General features: G+C 38.6%; 1 long non-coding RNA gene across 1 annotated transcript; it reads right to left on the reverse strand.

The window, feature by feature from the left end:
- Positions 1 to 558: 558 nt before the first annotated feature.
- On the reverse strand, positions 559 to 2,490 carry LOC114158208 (uncharacterized). The gene is made up of 3 exons (XR_003598361.1): positions 2,461 to 2,490; positions 851 to 987; positions 559 to 727 (listed from the first exon to the last, which is right to left on the reverse strand). It is a non-coding gene; the product is annotated as an uncharacterized LOC114158208 (long non-coding RNA).
- Between the last annotated feature and the right edge of the window lie 18,508 nt (positions 2,491 to 20,998).

Consider the following 20,998-nt stretch of genomic DNA (forward strand, 5'->3'; position numbering starts at 1 on the left):
TGTTCAGATGAGGCTGATATTAGATATTAACGTTTAACCAGGTTTAAACATGACTTTCATTGTTCCTGTAATTAAAAGGTGTTTTTAATGGTTTAATATTGATATTCTAATCTTAAATGTCATTAACTAATTTGTTTTGGTAAAAAGCAGATTGGGAAACTTTCTGTTCCTTTATTCATTTTACTCTAAATATTTGTTTCTTTCATCAGGTTTGTTTTTAATTACTGGAGTTTGAAACGACGACTTTGACTGAAACTGTTTTCAAAATGATCCTAAAAATTGATCTGGGATTTAATCAGGTCAGCAAACGCGTCAAAATGAACTTTATTTTACACAAACTGTCTCACTAAAGTGAAATCAGGTCAATTATACTTCAGATAAAGTTTGACATTATGCTGATGATATTATTTATTCATAAGGCTTCAAAATGTCTCGGCTGCTGCAGGCGTCACTTTAAGACTTAAACAATTTATTTAAAAGAGGATTTTAACTAAAATATTTCCTTTAGCTCATGGATGCTAACAGCTGCTCTGTGGTAAATATGGAGAAAACATGAGCTTAGATTGGGCTTTTATTCTGAAAAACAGAGCCTTCATTAGTTTATCAGGTATGATTTCAACTTTCTGATTCTGATTTCTTGACGTCCACTGATATGTTTCATCTCCACCTGAGGAGTCTGTTTGGGTCCTGCAGGGACCAGCGGAGATCAGGTCCATCTCATCTCCGTCTTTAAACACAAAGAAAAGATTTAAAGGCCGCAGCGAAACCTGGGCAGGAATGTTGAGAGACCAGGAAGTTTGGCAGGTTGTTGCTCGGCTGGATTCCTGCTGCTCATAAAAGCAGGTCTCACCTGCTGGTTATCAGCCGCATCACTCAGGCGAGACACACCTGCTGCTCCACAGACACAGAAACAGATTTAAAAAGCAACAGATTCAATGTTTCCTGGTTAAATTCCCGTCCAGGTTGAGATCCTCTTCATGTCAGTGACTGAAGCAGAATAAACAGTTTGTGAGCTCAGTGAGGTCCGACGGAGACGGAGGCAGCAGCAGGTCGAGGGACAGAAACTCGACAGGAACGAAGACGGACGGCATTCTGCAGCCGGGCGTGAGGCTGAGTCACTGTGAGCTGAACAAAGGCAGCAGGAAAGAAACTCAAAGTGGTGACGCATAAAAGGAAGAAAATATGAACCATCACAAAAAGAAACCTGAACATAAACTCTGGCTGAGCAGGAAGATCGACTAAAAGAACCAAAATAATAATAAATACTTTCAACATTACTGGTTGTACTAAACTGATCCTCATTACATCTGGCCCAGTTAAACCTTATATATTCAATACTTAATGTAATTTCAGAACTTAAAAATTCAGATGAAGAATGTTTAAAGTTTGCCTGATGACTGAAGCCGTCCTGCTAATTAACAAATGTTTTCTCTTTAAAAGTAATGGTTACAAAAAAATTATAGTTTTTTATAGTGATCCACTGAAAAATACACTGAAAAATACACTTTTTCAGTAGATCAGGTTCAAATTCCAGCTCTAAGTCACAAATTTCTACATATTTTATTTGATTTATTACTTGGCAGGTAAAGTGGCAAACAAGACAAGTACAGTAGGTGAATTGGCAAAAATACATTAAACATCTAATAAATATTAAACTGAGTCCAAAAATGAGTAAAAATAAATTTAAATAAATAAGAAAATACTGAAATGTGTGTGTTTATGTTTGGTCTTTAGCACAAACACAACTTTTAAATAAGGCACACATCAGCCTGTATTCTTGCAGTTGTGGCGCAAAGTGGTCACTAGGGGGAGCTCTAGTTCCCTCTGGGGCAGACACCACGCTCCTATTGCACCACCGAGGAAGAAGTTTCTTTTACTGAACTTGAATGGACCTTACCAAGCTCCGCCCACAACCAACCCACGTGACCGCAAGTCTCACAAACAAAACAAAGCCTCGTTGTTTCTATGTAAACATGACTGATTAGTGCATCATTTCTACCGGATTTTCACAATATATCAGCTACTACATGGACAGAGGAACTAACAGGTTCATGTCATCATCTGGGAGGAGGTTACTGGTTTCTCAGTCACAAGCTGGTTGCAAACCTGAGGCCAGCAGGTGTCAGTCAGTTATGGTAGATCTGAACTTTGACCTCAATATGAGAAGCTACAGACCGATAGGAGGAACCAAAGAGCTCTGTAAAGGTAAAGGCAAATCTTCTGAAGTTGGGATATAATTAATTTAATTTCACATAATTACCGCGGTAGAAGCCATTTGTTTGTTAAAATTTTATGAAATATATTTGTTCTATGTGATGTTTGTTGTGAATGACGTAAACTCACAAACGAACGAGGTAATTAGTCCAACGTTTAGAAACTACAGCGGCTGTAATGCGCCACAGCAAAGGTAAACAAAGGTAAAATAACCCGAACAGGTGATCAACTCAAAACCACTCCTACCTTTTTACTCTCTCTCTTTGTAGTTTAAGCACACCTGTTACCGTGGCAACCGCCTGCAAGACGAGCAAAGATTAGGTTAAAAACATAACATTCAGTCCGTTACGATATCAAGTTTCCAGGCTTGATATTTATTTCTCAATTATTAATCAGCGCTTCCCTGAACACAGCGATGGTTGACTGACTAGCTGTACTTGGTGCTAACGTGGCTAACAGGAGTAACAGTTTAGTCCAAAGCCTTTTCTGCTAAAATAAAATCTATACTGTATGTCAGATACAGACACATTGCATATTGATCTGTTTAGCTAACGTAAGACTGTGTAGCAGACAGGCTTCAAGGTGTAGAAGTTGTATCAGTTCTGCCATTATGCTGTACTTAGCTAACGGGAAGCTAAGTGTGTTTGTGAGACGGCAACGCACGTGACCACGTAGAATGGGCATCAGCCAATGAAAAGCGGCCCCTGTGGTAAGGTCCATAAACAGTCCAGGTCTGATTGTGATTATATATTCACCTTGAAAAGTGAAATTATTTATTCATTAACAGTTAATTATTAGGAATATAATTATGAATTTTAAAAACTGCCAGACGTTAGAAATGAGAGACGGTGAGTGGAGCTGCAGGTTGATTTCTCTCTCTGACTCTTTGTGTCTCGTTTTTAAGCTCAGATTCTCTGGTTTGTTTTACAAGAGGAGCAGAAAGAAAAGATGAACTCAGCAGAAACATTAATATTAACTTCTATCACAGCAACAGGAACATTTTCCTGTTGTAAATATATCTGATACTAAATGAAAAAATATTCCCATGTCACATTTCATTGAGCTTTGCTGCTTCAGACCAATTTTATTTCTAAATAAAAGGTTTGCAATATTCTATAGATTTATTGTGATGGTGATTGATAGTATCAGTCCTGCTAAATGTTTCTTCATTTCTGTGATAAAGTTTAAATTATTTTTCATGGTTGGAGGAAATATTCTAATCATAAATGTTATATTTGTATTACAGTAAGCAGAAAATCATCATAATTACCAGGAAAAGGCTTGAAAACAGAGTCTAGTTGATCTATATCTTAGTGAATCGAGTCCCTAGAACAAAGCAACTTTTCATCAGTATATTAAATTAATGCATTCAGTACGACTGTATAATACACAGTTTCTGCATTTCATGTTTTTATTGTAAACATAAGACTGAATACAAACATGATGGACTAATAATGCCATGAAGAAAATTATATTTTGCATAAAATGTAGAACTGATAGTTCATCACCATTGTTCTGATTGTCTGATGTTTCTGGTGATAAATATTGTGCTGCTAGTTTATCTGCTTGGTGACAAGCAGGGAAAGAAGCAAATCTGCAAAAACTAAAAGCCTTTCACAGTTTTTCTGCTTCTTTTTATTCACTTTCAGTCCAGAATCTGATTTATTTCAGTCACTTTCAGTCAGACTGGAGCAGCAGCTGAGACCCTTCACCAGCAGGGGGCGCCCTGGAGCAGCAGCTGAGGCCCTTCACCAGCAGGGGGCGCCCTGGAGCAGCAGCTGAGGCCCTCCACCAGCAGGGGGCGCCCTGGAGCAGCGGAAACTTCAGCACCATGTAAATCTCTGGTTTCTATTCACCAGAACTGAACTTCCTGGTTTTTTAAACAAAGCAGTTTCCCTTCAGCTGCTGATCAGTTTGTTTGTGATTTGAATGAATTTTGAATTAATTCCATTTTTAGCTCCATCCTCTTGGTTTTCTGTGCTGTTTGTTAGCAAGAAGCAGAAGCAATGAAATACTAAATTATTCTATAACGATAAGTTTTGTCCTGATCACTTATATTGCATACAGTTGATTCTGATGAACATGTTTGTTTTATAAATGTGAGAATTAATGATCAAAACTACAATCATTCAATCATTTTTTAAATTGATACGACATTCTCATCAGTTCATTTCATCTGTTATGTTTCTGGTAAAGAAGTTTTCCCCACTGATCATTGTGAAGGATGTTGATCATTTAATACAATAGAAACATAGAAAAAACATTTTTCTGTTTTTTTACCAGTTCATCCATCCATTCAAGCATCAGTTTGATTTAAACTGATACATAAACAAACACAAAGGTGATAAATCAAACAATATCTTCAATATTCTTATACATTTCTAATAACCAAAGATATTAATTACATTTTCAGATTTTCAGGTGTGCTGTACTTATTTGTAGTTAATATTGTTTAATTTAAACTTTTCTTTTCAGCCTTTTCTATCAGGGATCTATATCAGTTTCTAATCTCTCATCATGAACCATTAAAGTATTTTCAGTCAAAGCAGCAGAAGGTTGTGATTTAAAAAGAGAAAAACGAACCTTTGTGGTATGAAACAGAAAACTTTTAAAAAGAGAAAACTGAACATGAAACCAGAAGCCCTCCGTTTGTCAGTGAACACATCATGAGTGTGAAACAGCTGGAACAGCTGGACTGTTTTCCTGCTACTCCATCTTCAGGAGTTACTAAAAGAATCAGCTTATTGATAGAAGTGTGTGATCCGCAGGGAAATAATGATGTGATAGATGAAGCCTAACATGACGTCGACATTATCAGCTCCGTTCTGTTGGCTTCCTGAAAATGGGAAAGTTTTGATGTTTTTCAGATCAACAGGCATCAGTTCAGTGAGGCGACATCTGTTCATCTGGTTTTATTCCTGCTGAACCTGAAAACATTCAGAGACAGATTCTACATCTGTAGTTCTGGTGTTGGTTTGATGGATTTGTGCCGTTTCTGAGCTTATCTCTATTTCAGGAAGTATGTGACGTTCAATCATCACAATATTATGAAATTAATTTGATTCATTTATTTCAAGCAGGTGTTCAAAAACAAGATAACAAGCAGTCAGTAGGACAGAGAAAATGTGCAAATGTAAACAAGAGCAAATTGTTTGCTGCTACTTTTCTGTTGAAAAGGAATAGGAAGAAGTGAACACAAAACTCTGAAGAACTGAATGAGACACAATGACTGAACTCATGTTTCTTCCTGTTTCTCCTAAACTGCACCTGTTTTACATGATTCATGCAGAAATTTGTGTTGCAAAGTTCACAGCTGACGTACCTGAGATGGTTTACCTAAAGGGCGAGGAAAGTTTATTTCCATGATGCAGTTTTGATCCCGACTAGAATAAAGATGTTCCAGTTGATAATAATCAGAGGAAACTAAGGGTGGGTGTTGTGGATAGGTGAGAGGCGGGATCACGTGGTGTTATTAGTGATTGTAGATCACCTGTTGTGGACCTAGTGACTTTAGTGAGTGGGTGATGGGGAGGTTTACTTTTTGCTGACCGCCTTATGCTAACATGGTTTTTTGTTCTTGATCACTGTTTAAACCTGCGGATCCGGTTTTAATGCTCTTTTGGACTCTGTTCTTGGATATTGACAACATAGACAAAATAAAACCATCTTAACTGCATCCTGGAATGGCGTTTTTGATCAGCTGGCGCATCAAGGATTCTCCTATTCAGCTGCTCGGCGACTTTGTTTGACAGTCGCTAATAGTGGGTTTAAACCTGATTTAAAGAAACTCAGTGTTTCAGCATCTTTACAGTTTTATTGAAGTTTGTAGTGAATAGAAACTGAATCCTGCTTCTCCATGTTTGGTTCTGGTTCTGGCTTATTATATGGTATACCAAAATATTATAAACACTGCAGTAGCAAGGATCTGTAATTCTTAACAATTAAAAAAATAAGTTAATTTATTTTATATTATTTTATGTATAAAGATCATGTGTTAGGGAAGTTTAATGATAGAAATGCATGCACTTGGGATGTGCTGTGGTGGCGCAGGGGTTAAGCACAACCCACATAAGGAGGCCTTAGTCTTCGTTGCGGCTGTCGCAGGTTCGATTCCCGGCCTGGCGACCTTTGCTGCATGTCTTCCCCCTTCTCTCATTACCCACTTTCCTGTCAAGTAACTATCAAATAAAGGCCGCTAGAGCCAATAAAACCTTTAAAAAAAGAAATGCATGCACTTATTTTGCAGAGAAGAATTTGGGATTAAAATAATTACTTATTAAAGCAATTAGAAATATTACTTAGAAACGGTTTGGTATTCCTCTGGTGCTTTATTTCCAAATACATTATTTCAAATTTCTCCTTTTGAAGTTTCCTTAAAGATGACAGAACATATAGAGGACTGCCTCCCTGGCCAGGAGGATAACTGCAGGATAACTTTTCCTACCAAACACAATCATATGGTTACAGGATGAATGGATGAATGCCGGGAGGTTTTTCCTATCTTGCGTATATGTTTTTGTTTCATCGTACAGAATAATGTTTCAATGACTAAATGAATATATAATGTCTTAAAATGTATGGGATAATCTTTACTTCTCACCATAGAAATTGTAGAAATTTCCTTTTATATAATCAGTGGGATGGAATAAATTTGACGTATGATTAATATTAAATATTACATATTTACTTATAATCAAAAGGGGGGAAATGTAGTGGAAACATTAAAGTAAGGTCACACTTCTGGTTGTATTGCTATATGTTTATTCTAAGTTCCAGTATATTCCCACCAAGTTAAACTATTTTGGTTACATGTTCAAGGTTGGACGTTGTTTTCCCAGCAGCATGGGAACCAGTCTGTTTCCAGGCTTAGGATCTTTTATCCCTTTGTATAAAACTCATGTGTTGTCTCTGCCTGGCAGCTTTTCATCCAGACCTGCTTCGTTACTGATTGTCCTACAAGCTTCTCTGTATTGTGCACAATATATGAATAAACCTGATTAAGTGATTTCACCTGAACCGTGCTTGGAAATAGTTTTTTTCCACAACAGTTTCCCAGGTGTGTCTCGTTTCTGTGATTACCCTCCCGTATATTTAATGTGTGTCTGTGTCTGTCGGGTCCCAGTCATTGTTTCGTCTGCTGTCCATTCGTAAACCCTGTTGCTACCAGTGCTGAGCCTTTGCCTTCCGCTCTGCTGTGCTGCCAGGATTTTGGATTTTGTTCTTCCCTCATTAAAACCATCATTTCTCACTTCAACCTGGGTTTACACCGTTTCATGACAGAAACTAGTTTGGACTTCAATGTTTTATTCAGTTCTTGTGTTGTCAAAAAGTCATGTTGTTGTCAGAGTGTCTTTTAATTCAGACAGAGAATCTGAAGCTTCAATCAATTTATTTGATTTGTCAACAAATCAAATAAATCTCAACCATTTAGTCACTCAAAATTCTCTAAACGTTCACATTTAATCATCATATTTATCATTTGTGGACATCTTTATTTTAGATCTGCTATAGTTATCCTGGTAAATATGGATTCTCTCAATCTGATCATCTTAGTTCTCCTTTTCATAAAATCTACAAAAACATTCCTGTTTCCCTGCTTTACTTTCTGTTGCTGTTTCTGGGATCACAGTCAGTCCTGCTCTTGAAGCTGGAAGCATAAAACTTTATTTCTCATGTTGTGAATCACAGCAGTTTCTATCAACAACCCAAAGGTCATCAGGCTTTACAACCTGAAGGTCAACAGTTCCTCCTCACTGGATTCCTGCCAAGACAATCAAGATCAGTCATCTGCTGTACAGGTTTGTGGGAGCAGCTGACAGGAAGCAGTTAGACAAGCTCTGTCATAGGGCGACCTTTGACCCCGTGCAGGTGGTGGGAGACAGATGAACTCTGGCTAACATCTTATCTCTGTTGGACAAAGTCTCCCAGTCCATGTCTGAAGTGCAGAGCTCCTTCAGGGACAGACTGCTGCATCCTGGGGCCACAAATGAGAACAACCTCAGATCCTTCCAGCCTGCAGCTGTTAAACTTTACAACCATCAGGGTTTACATCCTGCTGTTATTCACATTTTTACATTTCTTATCAGTAGTCATCTTTTGATGCACAGGCACATTGTACATGTTTTAACACAATCTTATTCAAATGCAAAGTTCTTCCAATGAAAGTATGCAATTTTTTATTAACTATACAATATTTTATTAATGTTAAATCTTTCCTTCTTATCTCTACGTTATTCTTTTGTTATTTCTTGTCTTTCTGAAATTCTACATGATTTGACTTTCCTGTCGCTTTGCTGATGGTGCAGCAGGTTTTCCCCCCTGTGGAGCAACGAAGGTTATTTCTGTTCTGTTCTTTTCTAAAGGAAAACATGATTGTTGAACCTCTTTAGGTTTAGATTACTGATGAAACTGATTCATCAATAATCATCACTTCTTATCTGTAATGTTTGCAGCAATAAAGCTGGAATGAAACATTTACAATAATATTAATTTAATGTCATTCTGAATTTTCTATTAAATAAGATAGAAATATTTAATTTGGTCTTGGGTTAAATGTGCAGTAATCATTTTAAATTTAACTCATAAATCAGATCCTTGGTAACTTTTCAGCCTTCTGGGATTTTATTTTCACAAACAGTTTTTCACAAAGTTTAACAGCAAATTAGGAAACAATCAGACATTTGTTCCTCTACTGACATCAGTTATTGTGTGGATGACAATGTCCCTGAACAGAGAAACAGAACTATTAATGGATGTGAAACCTTTTGGGATCCAGAAGTTGGTTGGATCAGGAGAATATTTTGGAAACTTTCAGGCTTTGTGAAAGTTTCCAAACATAATCTTGCTTTTATTTCCTCCCAGAGGAATTAGAAATATCATCTTAATTAAATTATTATAGATAACATGACACATAAACCATAACAAACTTAACTCTGACTGAGTTTAAGTAAACCTTAACAAAATCAGCTGGTTTTATTAAAAGTCTGCATTTTAGTAGAGCATGTTTGCTTTGGGTAGGGTCGAAAAAACCTGCCGGCTGATTTTCACAGGAAAAACTTCCCTACAATCCTGACCCAGTTCCAGCGACTGCCTGTCTACCTCGGCCCAAAGCAAACACGCCCCAACCTGCAGGCCAGTTACTTCAGATTTCACCAGTAACAGTCAGAACACACTCACTGGAGATGAATTGTGACCATGAATAAACCAATCAACATGTTGATCGATAAATGAAAACATGAGCAAATGTAGATCCAAATATATATGAAACAATTTAACATAATTGTATGTAATGGTATAACTAAGACAAAGCGTTGGTTAATATCAGAGAAACATGGAGTTTATGTAACTGCATGGTAGAAATCGACTAAAACACACAGAGAGAGAGAATGATGGATTCACAGTTCAGTTTTTCATTTTCTTCTTCTCTGTTCTCTGAAGGTGGAGAAATAAGTTGAGTGTCTCTGTTGGGTTTATTAATTCACCAACCTGAAGAAGAATCAGCCAGAAACACAAATTACTTCACAATTCACTTTTCTCTTTTCTGCAGAAGAGGGAAAGTGAACCAGACGCAGAGAACTGCTGTCAAACTCTGTCTGGGAGGTTTCCTGGTAGACTTTGGCATCACCGAGCAGATGTAGCTGTTGGTCATGTTCCTTTCTCTGGCCAACATCTCTGCATAATCCTGCCATATGGTAGAGTAGTCGTCTTGCGATCGGAAGGTTGTAGGTTCGATTCCAGCTTCCTCCTGCCACATGTCGATGTACCTCTGGGCAAGGCACTTAACCCCAAATTGCCTACCAATCTGCGTATCGGTGTATAAATGTGTGTGTGTTTGTGAGTGCGACTGGGTGAATGTGACTCTAGTGTAAAGTGCTTTGAGTGGTCAAAATGACTGGAAAAGCGCTATATAAGTTCAGTCCATTTACCATATGTTGTCATGGTGATGGTCTGGAAGGTGCCCTGGCCCAGTGGTTCCTCAACCCCCGGGCCAACCCCCAATTGGTACCGGGCCGCGCAAGAAATAATTAAATATTTCCGTTTTATGTATTATTTGAGTCTGGAGGATCTTTTATTTTGAAAATCCTTTAACCGGATTCTCTTGGTTCCGTCATGCCTCCAACATGGAACCACAAGAAGCAAAATGAGTCAGAAACAGATCAGATTCTTTGGTAAGTTTCTTTCTGAAGGGAAAAGGCCAAGAGAAGAGACAGGAGGATGGATTTATCCCGGTAGGTGATTCCCACAGTCCAAGCTCTGCATGATATGGTGACCGGATGTTAATGAGGCAACAAAGCTTCAAGCTGCTTCTCCACTAGAGACCAAGAACCCTGAGCATCAGCAACACTTCCGGTGTTATTGTCTCTCATCTCTCCCAGATGGACCGTCTGGTTGCAGAGAAACAAGCTCAGGGCTCCAATAGTTGTTATCCTGAGTTAAAAATTTCCTGAAAGTAAAATGTTCGTTTTTGTGGCGCATCTGTATCTTATTTTGAAGGGATTTTAAACGTTACCATAGCGACCAGAGTCAGAGAGCGTTAGGGCAGTGGAGAGACGAGAGGAGAGGAGCTTGTGAGTTTTAGGTCTGGTTCACACGATTTAAGGACTGTCGGCCGATTATCCAAACCTCTGTGACCACAGAGCCGATAAAAGTCCAACAGGTTCAGTCGGTTCGTGAGTCCAGCCACACGGCAGGAGCAACACACCACAGAACCGATTCCAGAAGAAAATCCAGTAAAACCCCCAAGATACCAAACATGGATTTAGAATAATCAAACAGTAGTGATAGTTTGTGGACTTATTTTAAGCAATGTTACGGCTGCAGTGGGTCTCTGCCCCTTTTCCTTGTAGGGTTCTGGAGGCAGGCCTTCTGCAGGTGTTATGTTTTTCCCTGATTGGTGCTCTGCTGCTTTAAAAGCTGCCATGCTGCAGCAGACAGGAGGCTTTTCCCCTCTCCCTTCTCAGAACCCCATTTGGTCTGGTTTGTATCTTATGGTTGAGTTTTGTTAGGTTTGTTTTGCATTTGCTTATTTCTGGTTGGCTATGGGTTTTGTATTAATTTATTTTGGTTTCTCATTTCAGGTAATTCCCTATTCAGGCTTTATTTCTTTAGTATAATTTAATAAATTCAATTTTAATTTAATCAGAAAATCCTTGCGTGGTCTCCTTTAATGTTACCCCACCTAACGAGCCTGGTGGACGTAACAGCGATAAAAGACATAACAAAAAGAAAAGGCGTTTGATAAAAGACGGAGGGAGCAGCCGCTCTATTTGCTGCACTATGATTTGGAGGTGAGTTATGTTTTTTTGTAGTTAATAGTTTTAACTGAATAAACATAACCACATATTATTATATGTGGTTATGTTTATTCAGTTAAAAATGTTAACTACGAAAAGAAATAACATTTTTATATAGGTTTATTAACCTATATAAAAATGACCTTTACATATAGTATAAAACATTTCAACATATCACCTCTGATGTCCACCGGACTCTCAGTTGCCATGACAACTGTTTGGGATTCCTCTCCATTCTTACGTCACCGCGCTTTCTGATTGGCTACTTGTCACATTCAATACGCTGCGTTTCGCTCCCAGTCAGTAAAAACCTCAAACGCTGGATAATCGGGCCAAATATGTCCGATTTTAGATCGGGCGTATTCAACACACCACCACGTAACACATCACACACTGCAGGACGTTGTAAGATTGTCGTAAAGGGAAAATTGGGGCAAAAAAAAAGGCATTAGTGGGTACACCAACATGCAGAAGCATTATCTGACGGTTCCCCCTGCACCCTCCCCCGGGCCGCAGCAAAATTGCCAAGTCTTGACCGGTCCGCAGTAATAAAAAGGTTGGGGACCATTGATCTAGCCAGATCTTCACAGCAGTGGTGTGGACAAATCTTCCCCCTTGGTGGATCAGTGAGGTTGGACTGAAAAAACAGTACACACACAGCAGCCACAGCACAAAAAAGGCCCCATCTCCACGGAGACCCCATTCTTGCTAGGTTACAGAGATGTCAGAGTTTACCCAGGACTCTATGGTACAGGGGTTAGATGGTTTCTTCACCGACGTTGAGACGAGTGGTCCTAAAAAACCAAACCCCTTTGTAGTCGGACTTCCCCACTGTCCCCGCCTAGGCTTCCAACACTCTCTGCAACTTACAGTGGCTGAGGTGGATCCAAGACGGTCTGTCTTGGTCAATCTTTACTGCAGTGGGAATCGTCAAGAGTACTTGGAATGGTCCCATGTGTCATGTTGGATTTTAGTTTCCTTGCCCACATGCAGGTGCGCACAGAAGAACAGACTTTACTGTTAAGAGGGTTTGTTTTTAATCAGTTAAACGATTGTTCAGGAATCGAGACTAGAGGACGTCAGAAGGGGAACGAGAGTCCAGGTAGGTTCGGGGGTCCGGGACAGCAGTGGATCGTAACGGCTTTGTAGGGCCAACCAGCGAGACGCGGCCAACCAGCAAGACGCGCCCGACCAGCGAAGTTCCAGGCTTGGCTCTGGGAAACGTGATCAAGGTCTGTGAGGTAACAGAGAGAAAAGGACAAAATGACTGGACAATACTTGACATGGACTATGAGAGATCTTAGGGCTGAGTCTGACCAACAAGTGGTAACCATCGAGCGATGACTGTTGGTTCCACCGCTTCTTAAGAAGCCTGCCGCCGGTTACCGGAATCCGTTGCAGGTGCATCAGTCTGACGCAGGTAGCTCGTCTCTGAAAAGAACCCTCACTCCAACCTGAATCCTGCCACCATGTAGGGAATTCGGGCGAGCCCCCAAAATGTTGGGTTTATTCATTCAACCTGAAAAAGAATCAGTCAGAAACACAATTTACTTCACAAATCACTTTTCTCTTTTCTGCAGAAGAGGGAAGGTGAACCAGATGTGGAGAACCGCTGTCAAACACTGTCTGGGCTCAGCTTCGTCGGCTCTCAGTCCCCAACTGCCTTTTATTATGATAACAAGGAAAGAGGTTGGACTTCTTCACACAGTCAGTTTATCACAGGATGTGCTGAGCCTTCTGTGGGTATGCCCTTACAACGGCATAAGGCTGACCACTATAAATCAGCTTCAACAAGCAGCTGATAACGGTTCTCATGACAAGATGCGTCCTAAAAACAAGAGTTATGGTTTATTACTGTGAATGTTTTAAATTTATCTAAATTTATATCTAAAAATCCAGACATCCCCTCTAATCTATGCTTTATTTTTTTTTATTTTACTCTACAGACTCAAGAACATCACTAGTACAGTCAAGGAACTGCAGCTTCTGGTTGCTGTTAATCTAGTTAATCTAGTGATCCAAAGGAAGAATTGTCTCTATTTGGCTTTTTACCAGCCTTGACCTTTGGCCTTCAGGTCAAAATGGACACATCTGGGTTTCCTGGTATATTTTTGAATTGTGAGACAGTTATTTTTTGTGTTTGGGCATGTGCACCGACTGATGGCACCCTTTGAATTTTGTTGTCCTTGTGACAATGACAATAAAGATTTATCTTATCTTATCTTAACTTTCTCATTAATGTTTAAAACCACCTTCACCTGTGACCTTTTCCATGACACCACAGCCAAGTCTGTCTCACTCGCTGCCTTATGAAATGTCATCACATCTTCTTCCTCACCATGAATCCATCATGGTGGTAAAACGTTCAGATGAACCTCGTCTCCATGAAACTTCCTGCAGTAAAGAGAAGCAACAGTCAGACTCAGGAACTCACAAGTTTCTCTTAAAGGTTCAGAGTTTAAACTAGACAGGAGCTGAGATAAGTACCTGTGTCCTGTTAGCGCACAGAACCAGAAGAAAACCCAAAATACATAATGGTGATCTGCTGCCTCGGACAGCACTGGGGCTCCTCAGGAGGATCTCAGCCAGTCCCACGGTTCTCTCCTCCAGTGAAGGCAGCTCTCCTGTCCCACAGTGTCCAGTCTTTACCGTCCACTCACCTACCCATCTACCTGTAAAACTCCTGGAAACCAAGAACCAAAGAAACACTAACCAAAGGCTCATTTATCAGAACCCGTCTCATGTGGCTGTACTCACCTCCTCCTGGAAGTCTAGATTTTCTGCATCTTAGAAGATTCCTCTCATCATCAACAAATATTCATGTTCTGTGTTGTCTGTGTATTTAATTAGAGTTTTCTGTGTCCCCGAGTCTTTGTGTTGTCCTGTCTTCCCCTTGATTGTTTCCCAGGTGTGTCTCGTTTCTGTGATTACCCTCCCGTGTATTTAATGTCACCTGTGTCCCAGCATCTCTGTCGGGTCCTCGTCTCATCTGGCGTCTTTGCTGTCTTATGTGTGTTCAGTCCGTCATCAGTCCAGTCTTTTACCTCGTTGCTACCTGTGATGAGCCTTGGTCTTCGCTCAACAGTGCTGCCTTGGATTTTTCACTGTTTTTGTCTTTATTAAACTTCATTCACTTCACTACAACCTGGGTCTCAAGCGTCTGCCTCACCATCTACACCGCATTTCATGACACAAATAGACTTACCTTTCCATTAATCACTCACCTCTCCTCCTCACTGGATTCCTTTATAGACTAACAAGGTCAGTTATCTGTGTAACCCCTCGGGTTATATATAAAACCCTTTTCTTTAATAAATACTGCTGTTTCATTTCCCAGTATTTTTTTTAAAGGAAGATTTTATTGAGTTATGAATACAAAATATTAAGCATTAAATTGGATTTTCAAGGACATCAGTCATCATCTCTATAGATTTACTGAATGACGTTTTATCAACCAGCTTTGACCTCATGATCATTTTAGGAATCTTTTTCTCGACCTTGAAGGTGACACGGCAATGGTCACTGAAATCTATTTTAGTGGATTTTGGTTCTGAGCAAAGCTCTGGGATATTTGTGTAAATGTGATCGATGCATGATGAGGATTTCTTGGCAAATTTGGTTTTAACATTTACAATCTGAGTTAAACCAAAATTAGATGAAACACGAACAGCAATATTTGTCATCAGAGATTTTTTGAAATCCCAGGTAATGTTCAGGTCTCCCATCAGCAAAATGTCTTTCTCCTCCTTTACCACCTCAGTCATCATGTCATAGATTTGAAGCAAATATTCTACATTATTATCTGGACGTCTGTAACAACATCCCAGTAAAACTGGTCGGCCTTCAGGAAGCTTCATCTCAACCCAAATGATCTCAACTTCAGTCTTCATCAGATCTGATCTTAAATTAGTGTCAATATGATCCTGAACATACAGAGCGACTCCTCCTCCATTTTTGGTTCTGTTGTTCTTCCTGTCTCTCCTCCACATCCTGAAACCTGGAATATAAACGTGACGGGCTTCGACTGAAGGGTCCAGTTTGGTTTCACACAGAGCCACAACATGGAGCTTACGATGTTTAATTATGTTTTGAATTTTATCAATCTTGTTTCTCAGACCATTGATGTTCAACAGAGCAACAGATAACTTTTCATAGCCAAAGCTGATTGGCTGTGATGAAGTTGCCATGGCAATGACAGTAGACGTTATTGAGGAAGATGATCATTTAATGCTAGCTTTGGACAAAAAGTTTTGGCTCTTTCCTCTTTTTTCTCCCGAGTCCTTGGCGAGTGGCGGCGTCCTGCTAAAACGAAACTAACACAGCGTGTTGACGTCACAGATCACAGAGTTTAATTCATCAACAAAGCTGCAGAGATACAGAGATATGCATTAACTCATAAAAATAAAATAAAGACACACCAGGGGAAGACAAACGAACACAGAACACATAGACAGACAACGGCGCCCAACGTGGAGAGGAAAAAATGGAAAAACTCTCTCCGCGTAGTAATCTTATATCAAAGAGGAGTTTCCGTATTTTAATATATGCAAAGAAGGCGTTCCGTTGTTCAACCAATCAGAGACCTGTTTTCGGCCCCAAAGAAACCCCGGACACTCCTCTATACAGCTCAGAGGTCTGGTTCTTATCTCAGTATTGGCCACTTCGTGCTCATCTCTGTCTGGCACGGGGAGAGGCGCCAAGAAGTCTCTTGCCCCCTATCGGAATGTAAATTTATTACTCGGTCTTCAGCGGGGGAGGAAAAAGCCCTGCTTGTTTAAATGTCTGCTATTGTCAGCTCCCCCATGCTCAACAGAAAACTGTTCCAATAAAAGTGTTAGCTATACCTTTACACATGTTGTAAGTATTTTAGCACTTAAATAATCATTTTCCTTTACAATCCCCCTGTTGAGGTCTGAAAACAACAGACCTCAATAAAAATCTATCAAGCCGCGCAATACACAACCAAAACACAGAACAAACAAAAAACCCAAAATATGAAACAAAAAATAAAACAGGGACATATACAAAAAATTAATAAGAAAAGCTCTGCAACTTAAAAGACAACATACATCACAAAATTACAATCTGTCAAAATGAAAAACACACAAAAGTACAATCTGTTGCTCGTCTTTTTCTGTTTTTTTTTTTTTTATTGTCCATCGACAGTCTCTGAAAAACAAAATACGCAGTCTTCGTCAGGAAATGTTCAAAAATATGCGCGCAAAAACGAAAGTCCTTTTTCAGAGTTCGCAACGAACGAAAACACGCAATAAAAAGTTAATGATGATCCTCTTGCAGCCTGAACCTCCTCGGATGGAAACCTCAGGTTTCCATCCGAGCGGCCGTTGCTCACTGAAAATTGGATTATTATGCCAATATAACAGTGAGTTTCAAAAAGAAGGTGAAATCTCTTCCTGAGAAACTAGATCCTGTCACGTGACCCGTCACCGGTTTGTAAAACAGACATTTTGTTTCAACATGAGTTTCATTAGCATCAGAAACACAATTACAACATTCTGTAATATCATCATAATCAAACAATGGGTTCACTGAAAAACAATTTTGTGCTTTGTCATTTTCCATCAGGAGAATTACTTCTTACTCTTTATCAAATAACGCAGACTTTGAAGGAGATCACATCCAGAAGGCACCAGAACAACAGCAAACTGAAATGAGAAAGCAGATGTAAGAGTCTCCAAAAGCATCATTCATTTGTGTATACCACACAAATATCTTCAATTCACTCGTGTCCGAGTGAATCCTCCCCCGCTCGTGGCTCTGTGGCTGTTATCTTTGAAAAAATGTGAAACCGCTCCTCCAAGCAGCTGCACACCCCCTCTTAAGACAACAGCATTTGCCGTAAATTCCAGAGTCAGACTTAGAGCTCTGAACTTCAGTCCAGTCTGTATGTAGAAACCCGTGAGCAGATCTCATACCTGTCTCGTTCTGCACATTCGACGTAGGATGTGATCCATTCAACCTACGTTTCAATTATTTCATATCATACCTCCAACTGGTGGAAAACACCAAAACCTTGTAATCACTTGCTTCAAAAGACATGTGTCCAAAGTAATGTTTTGCCAGAATGTTAAACAAATGCAGATCTTTTCTTAAACCAATCTTGTAAAAATAGGATTAAACAAACGAAATAAAACAATAACAAAAGCTTAAGATCGTAGTCGTAAAGCTTACATTCACCATCAAAAAATGAATATCAATATGAATTAAACAGTCCAGTATCAATTACTTTTATAGAACCAACGAGATCTTACTGGTTGTTATTGTCTAAAACATTTTACATACGTTCTTCAAACAAAATTCAAAAGAGACAAACCTGGAGAAATTATAATGTCAATGTATCAGTGAACAAATCCAGACATTTTCAAAATATACCAATTTTACCTATGTCTTTTGCCTGTCGAATTTAAAGTTTTATTCAAAATCGTTTTAAATGGATATAAATCAAAACAAAAATCAAATTTAGAAAAATCATTATAATCCCTCATCTCAGGCCCCCTGAGTGCTTCTACTGATTAGTGATACTTAATCAAAAAACAGATTCTTCAAAACATTTATTAAGACGTTTTACTCCATTAAATTAATGCTCTGAAAATGGCCAGCGCAATAATATTTTTTAATTTCTATAATTATTTTTTCCCAAGTTAATTAACCAAAATATGCTTCATTATCACTATAAAGATTTCTATTGGTTTCAAAATACTTTAGCCCATTGTCAGAACATTTTTCAACGGAGAAGAACTCAAATCCATTTAAAATAAGCACATATATTACCAGACCATATTTTCCTTTCACTTTTATGTATAGCACAGATCAGACATGTTTTTCAAAAGTTTTGTTTAAGTACTATAAATTACAGTTTTTGTTTAAGTACTATAAATTTCAGTAATCTCTAATTAAGTAAAATAAACCCATAACATATTTTCCCCCTGTTGATGATGCATTAGCTATTAAATGCAACATCATTCCCAGTACCTGAAATAAAAATGTTGATGAAACAGGGTTAACATGTTAGCTGAGAACCCCACCGATATGCAATGCTGCCTTTTTCTAAAAAGTAAAGTTTGCAAAACAAACAGAATACGTCATTTTAGCATGTGTTAAACCGTCAAGAATACGATGTTCCCAAAATACTTCACATTACAGTTTTAAAGCTCATTATGTCATCGTATTCTTATGACTTACAAATAATTCAGTAAAAAACGTCTCAAGAAGTTTACTAATTAAGACACTGTGCTGGTCTCGCCTACACCAGCCAGAGAGACGTTGAAGAAAATTCAAAACACAGTTAACAAAGAAAAATCCAAAAAATAAGAAATTGGGCCCAAACTGAGATCAACATAACAAAACACAATTCAGGCAGTAATAGAACAACTCAAGGCACAAACGGACTTACCAAGACACGAGGGAAACCTAGATAATGGCTGATCAGACCATTAACACACAGCAAAGGGTAATTAAACACACAAAAACTTAACAAATACAGGTCAGTATATCACTAAATTTACAAACGAAAGAAATTAAACTAAAGACCAAAGTTCCCTGTCCCCTGATGAACGGGTCCAGGGGAAACTAGTAACTCCAAAGAAAAAAATTAATTTGTAATACTTAACAAAATAGACAGAGAACTGACTCGAATAGCTAAATAAAAAGTCAGGCTAAGGAAAACAAATTTAAAAAACAAAAATCTAAACTATTCCCTAAACAATATAAAATAATATGAAAAGAAAACAGAAAATCATTATAAAAGGTTTCACTAAATGCAGGAAACCAAACTGCATCAAAATCCGGCGTCATGTGATGATAGTGACTCTCTACAACTTTCCACAATCTATAATGTCAAAGAAAACCCCAAGATTTAAACAGCCAACCTCCATGCACCTAAAAAATGAAATCCTTTGTACTTTTATATTGCCCAATTAATATTTTAAAGCCGCTACACTAGTCCGAGCAATCTCTATTGTCAGACCATAAAACAAAGTCTTAAGCCCACCATAAAACCCCCTTTTGACTTCTCGGAGGGGCCGACTTTATGGCAGGAAAGAGAGCCAATAAGGATTTCAGGAGGAACTCCCAATTCTTTTAATACTTTAGTAGGCTTTGGCACTTAAATCATCAGATATGTTTTAGTTTCTTCTAACTTTAAAATTTGAACTTAAAAACCTTTTTGGGATACGTCTTGTCGTTCCACTACTAAAATTGAAACTTATATACTGATATTTTGTCAGGAGGTACTTTAAACGACGGGAGAGACAATGTTTTGCTTTACAGTTGCTTGTTCTTGTTTGCTGAGCTGCCGTGAGCAGAGGTTACTTCGCGCTTAAAATTAGTGGTATGCAAAGAGGCTTCACATGTTAATTAGTTGAATCTAGTGGGGGTAGAAGTTACAGCCTGAGAAGGAATCATTAACATCCTCATCCACTATGTTAGTTCTCAATTCTATATAAATTTCAGTTAATTTACTTTATTGCTCTACCTAATCATTTATGTATTTATCTATTAATTTGCCAATACATCATTTCCACAATCCCCTGAGATCACAATGTAATTTTATTGATGTATTCCATCCTGTAATAGAACCCATAAGTTATTTTCAATTTGTTCAGATGTTTTTATTTTATCCAGATTCTATCTTTCAATAACCTTCCAATCTTTACACTGCAGGTCACACTAACTGCTGTTATTGCCTAATTTTAATAATTTAGTCCAGTTTAACACATAGGGTGTTCTAAAAACTGGAGATTGTTACACCACGAGACAGCACTAAAAAATACTCTGTAGAGTAATTTCTACTTCAACTTGGTGTCCCAAGTGAGAAATTCTTGCCTATGGCATCTGCTGACAGAGGCGCTGTTTACCTTCTCGTGGTATTTAAATGAGACAAAATACCAAGTGGTATCCTATCTGCAGACACACACTTTCACACCAACATGTATTACAACACAAACGAGGACATACAACACATCTGGCCAGTTTCATAGTCAGTCAAAATGTCAGTCAGTCCCTATTATTTTATCAAATTGCAGTCTAATTTTAAATTGTAGTGAAGCTTCAGGAATTTACCAATGTTTTGTCAACATGTTTCAAGATTTAATTTAATTAATTTCAACTCTAGCCTTCAGGAGCCTGTATTAAATATCGTGCACGTTCACAAAGAGACATGTCAAAATTGTTCAGCAATGAGTAATTTCCCGCTATCTGGTACCAGTATTTTACTTAACCCTTAATTTAAAACCAAAACAGCACGTGTTTTTCTGTACTGCACTTTCAAAACACCACACAGCAAAAATCAACTCAAATCCACACAAACTGCTCCCTCTTTTTTAAAACACAGCGTTCCGCTCAGAGCGATCACACAGATACACACGCAGATACAAACAGCCCCGTGCCGCGGCAACAAGCACACAAATCACCACACAGATACACACAACGTAACACTCCGCTCAAACACACAGCCAGCCCGAACTCGCACC

Source organism: Xiphophorus couchianus, chromosome 15 (assembly GCF_001444195.1).
Source record: "Xiphophorus couchianus chromosome 15, X_couchianus-1.0, whole genome shotgun sequence".
NCBI lineage: Eukaryota > Metazoa > Chordata > Actinopteri > Cyprinodontiformes > Poeciliidae > Xiphophorus > Xiphophorus couchianus.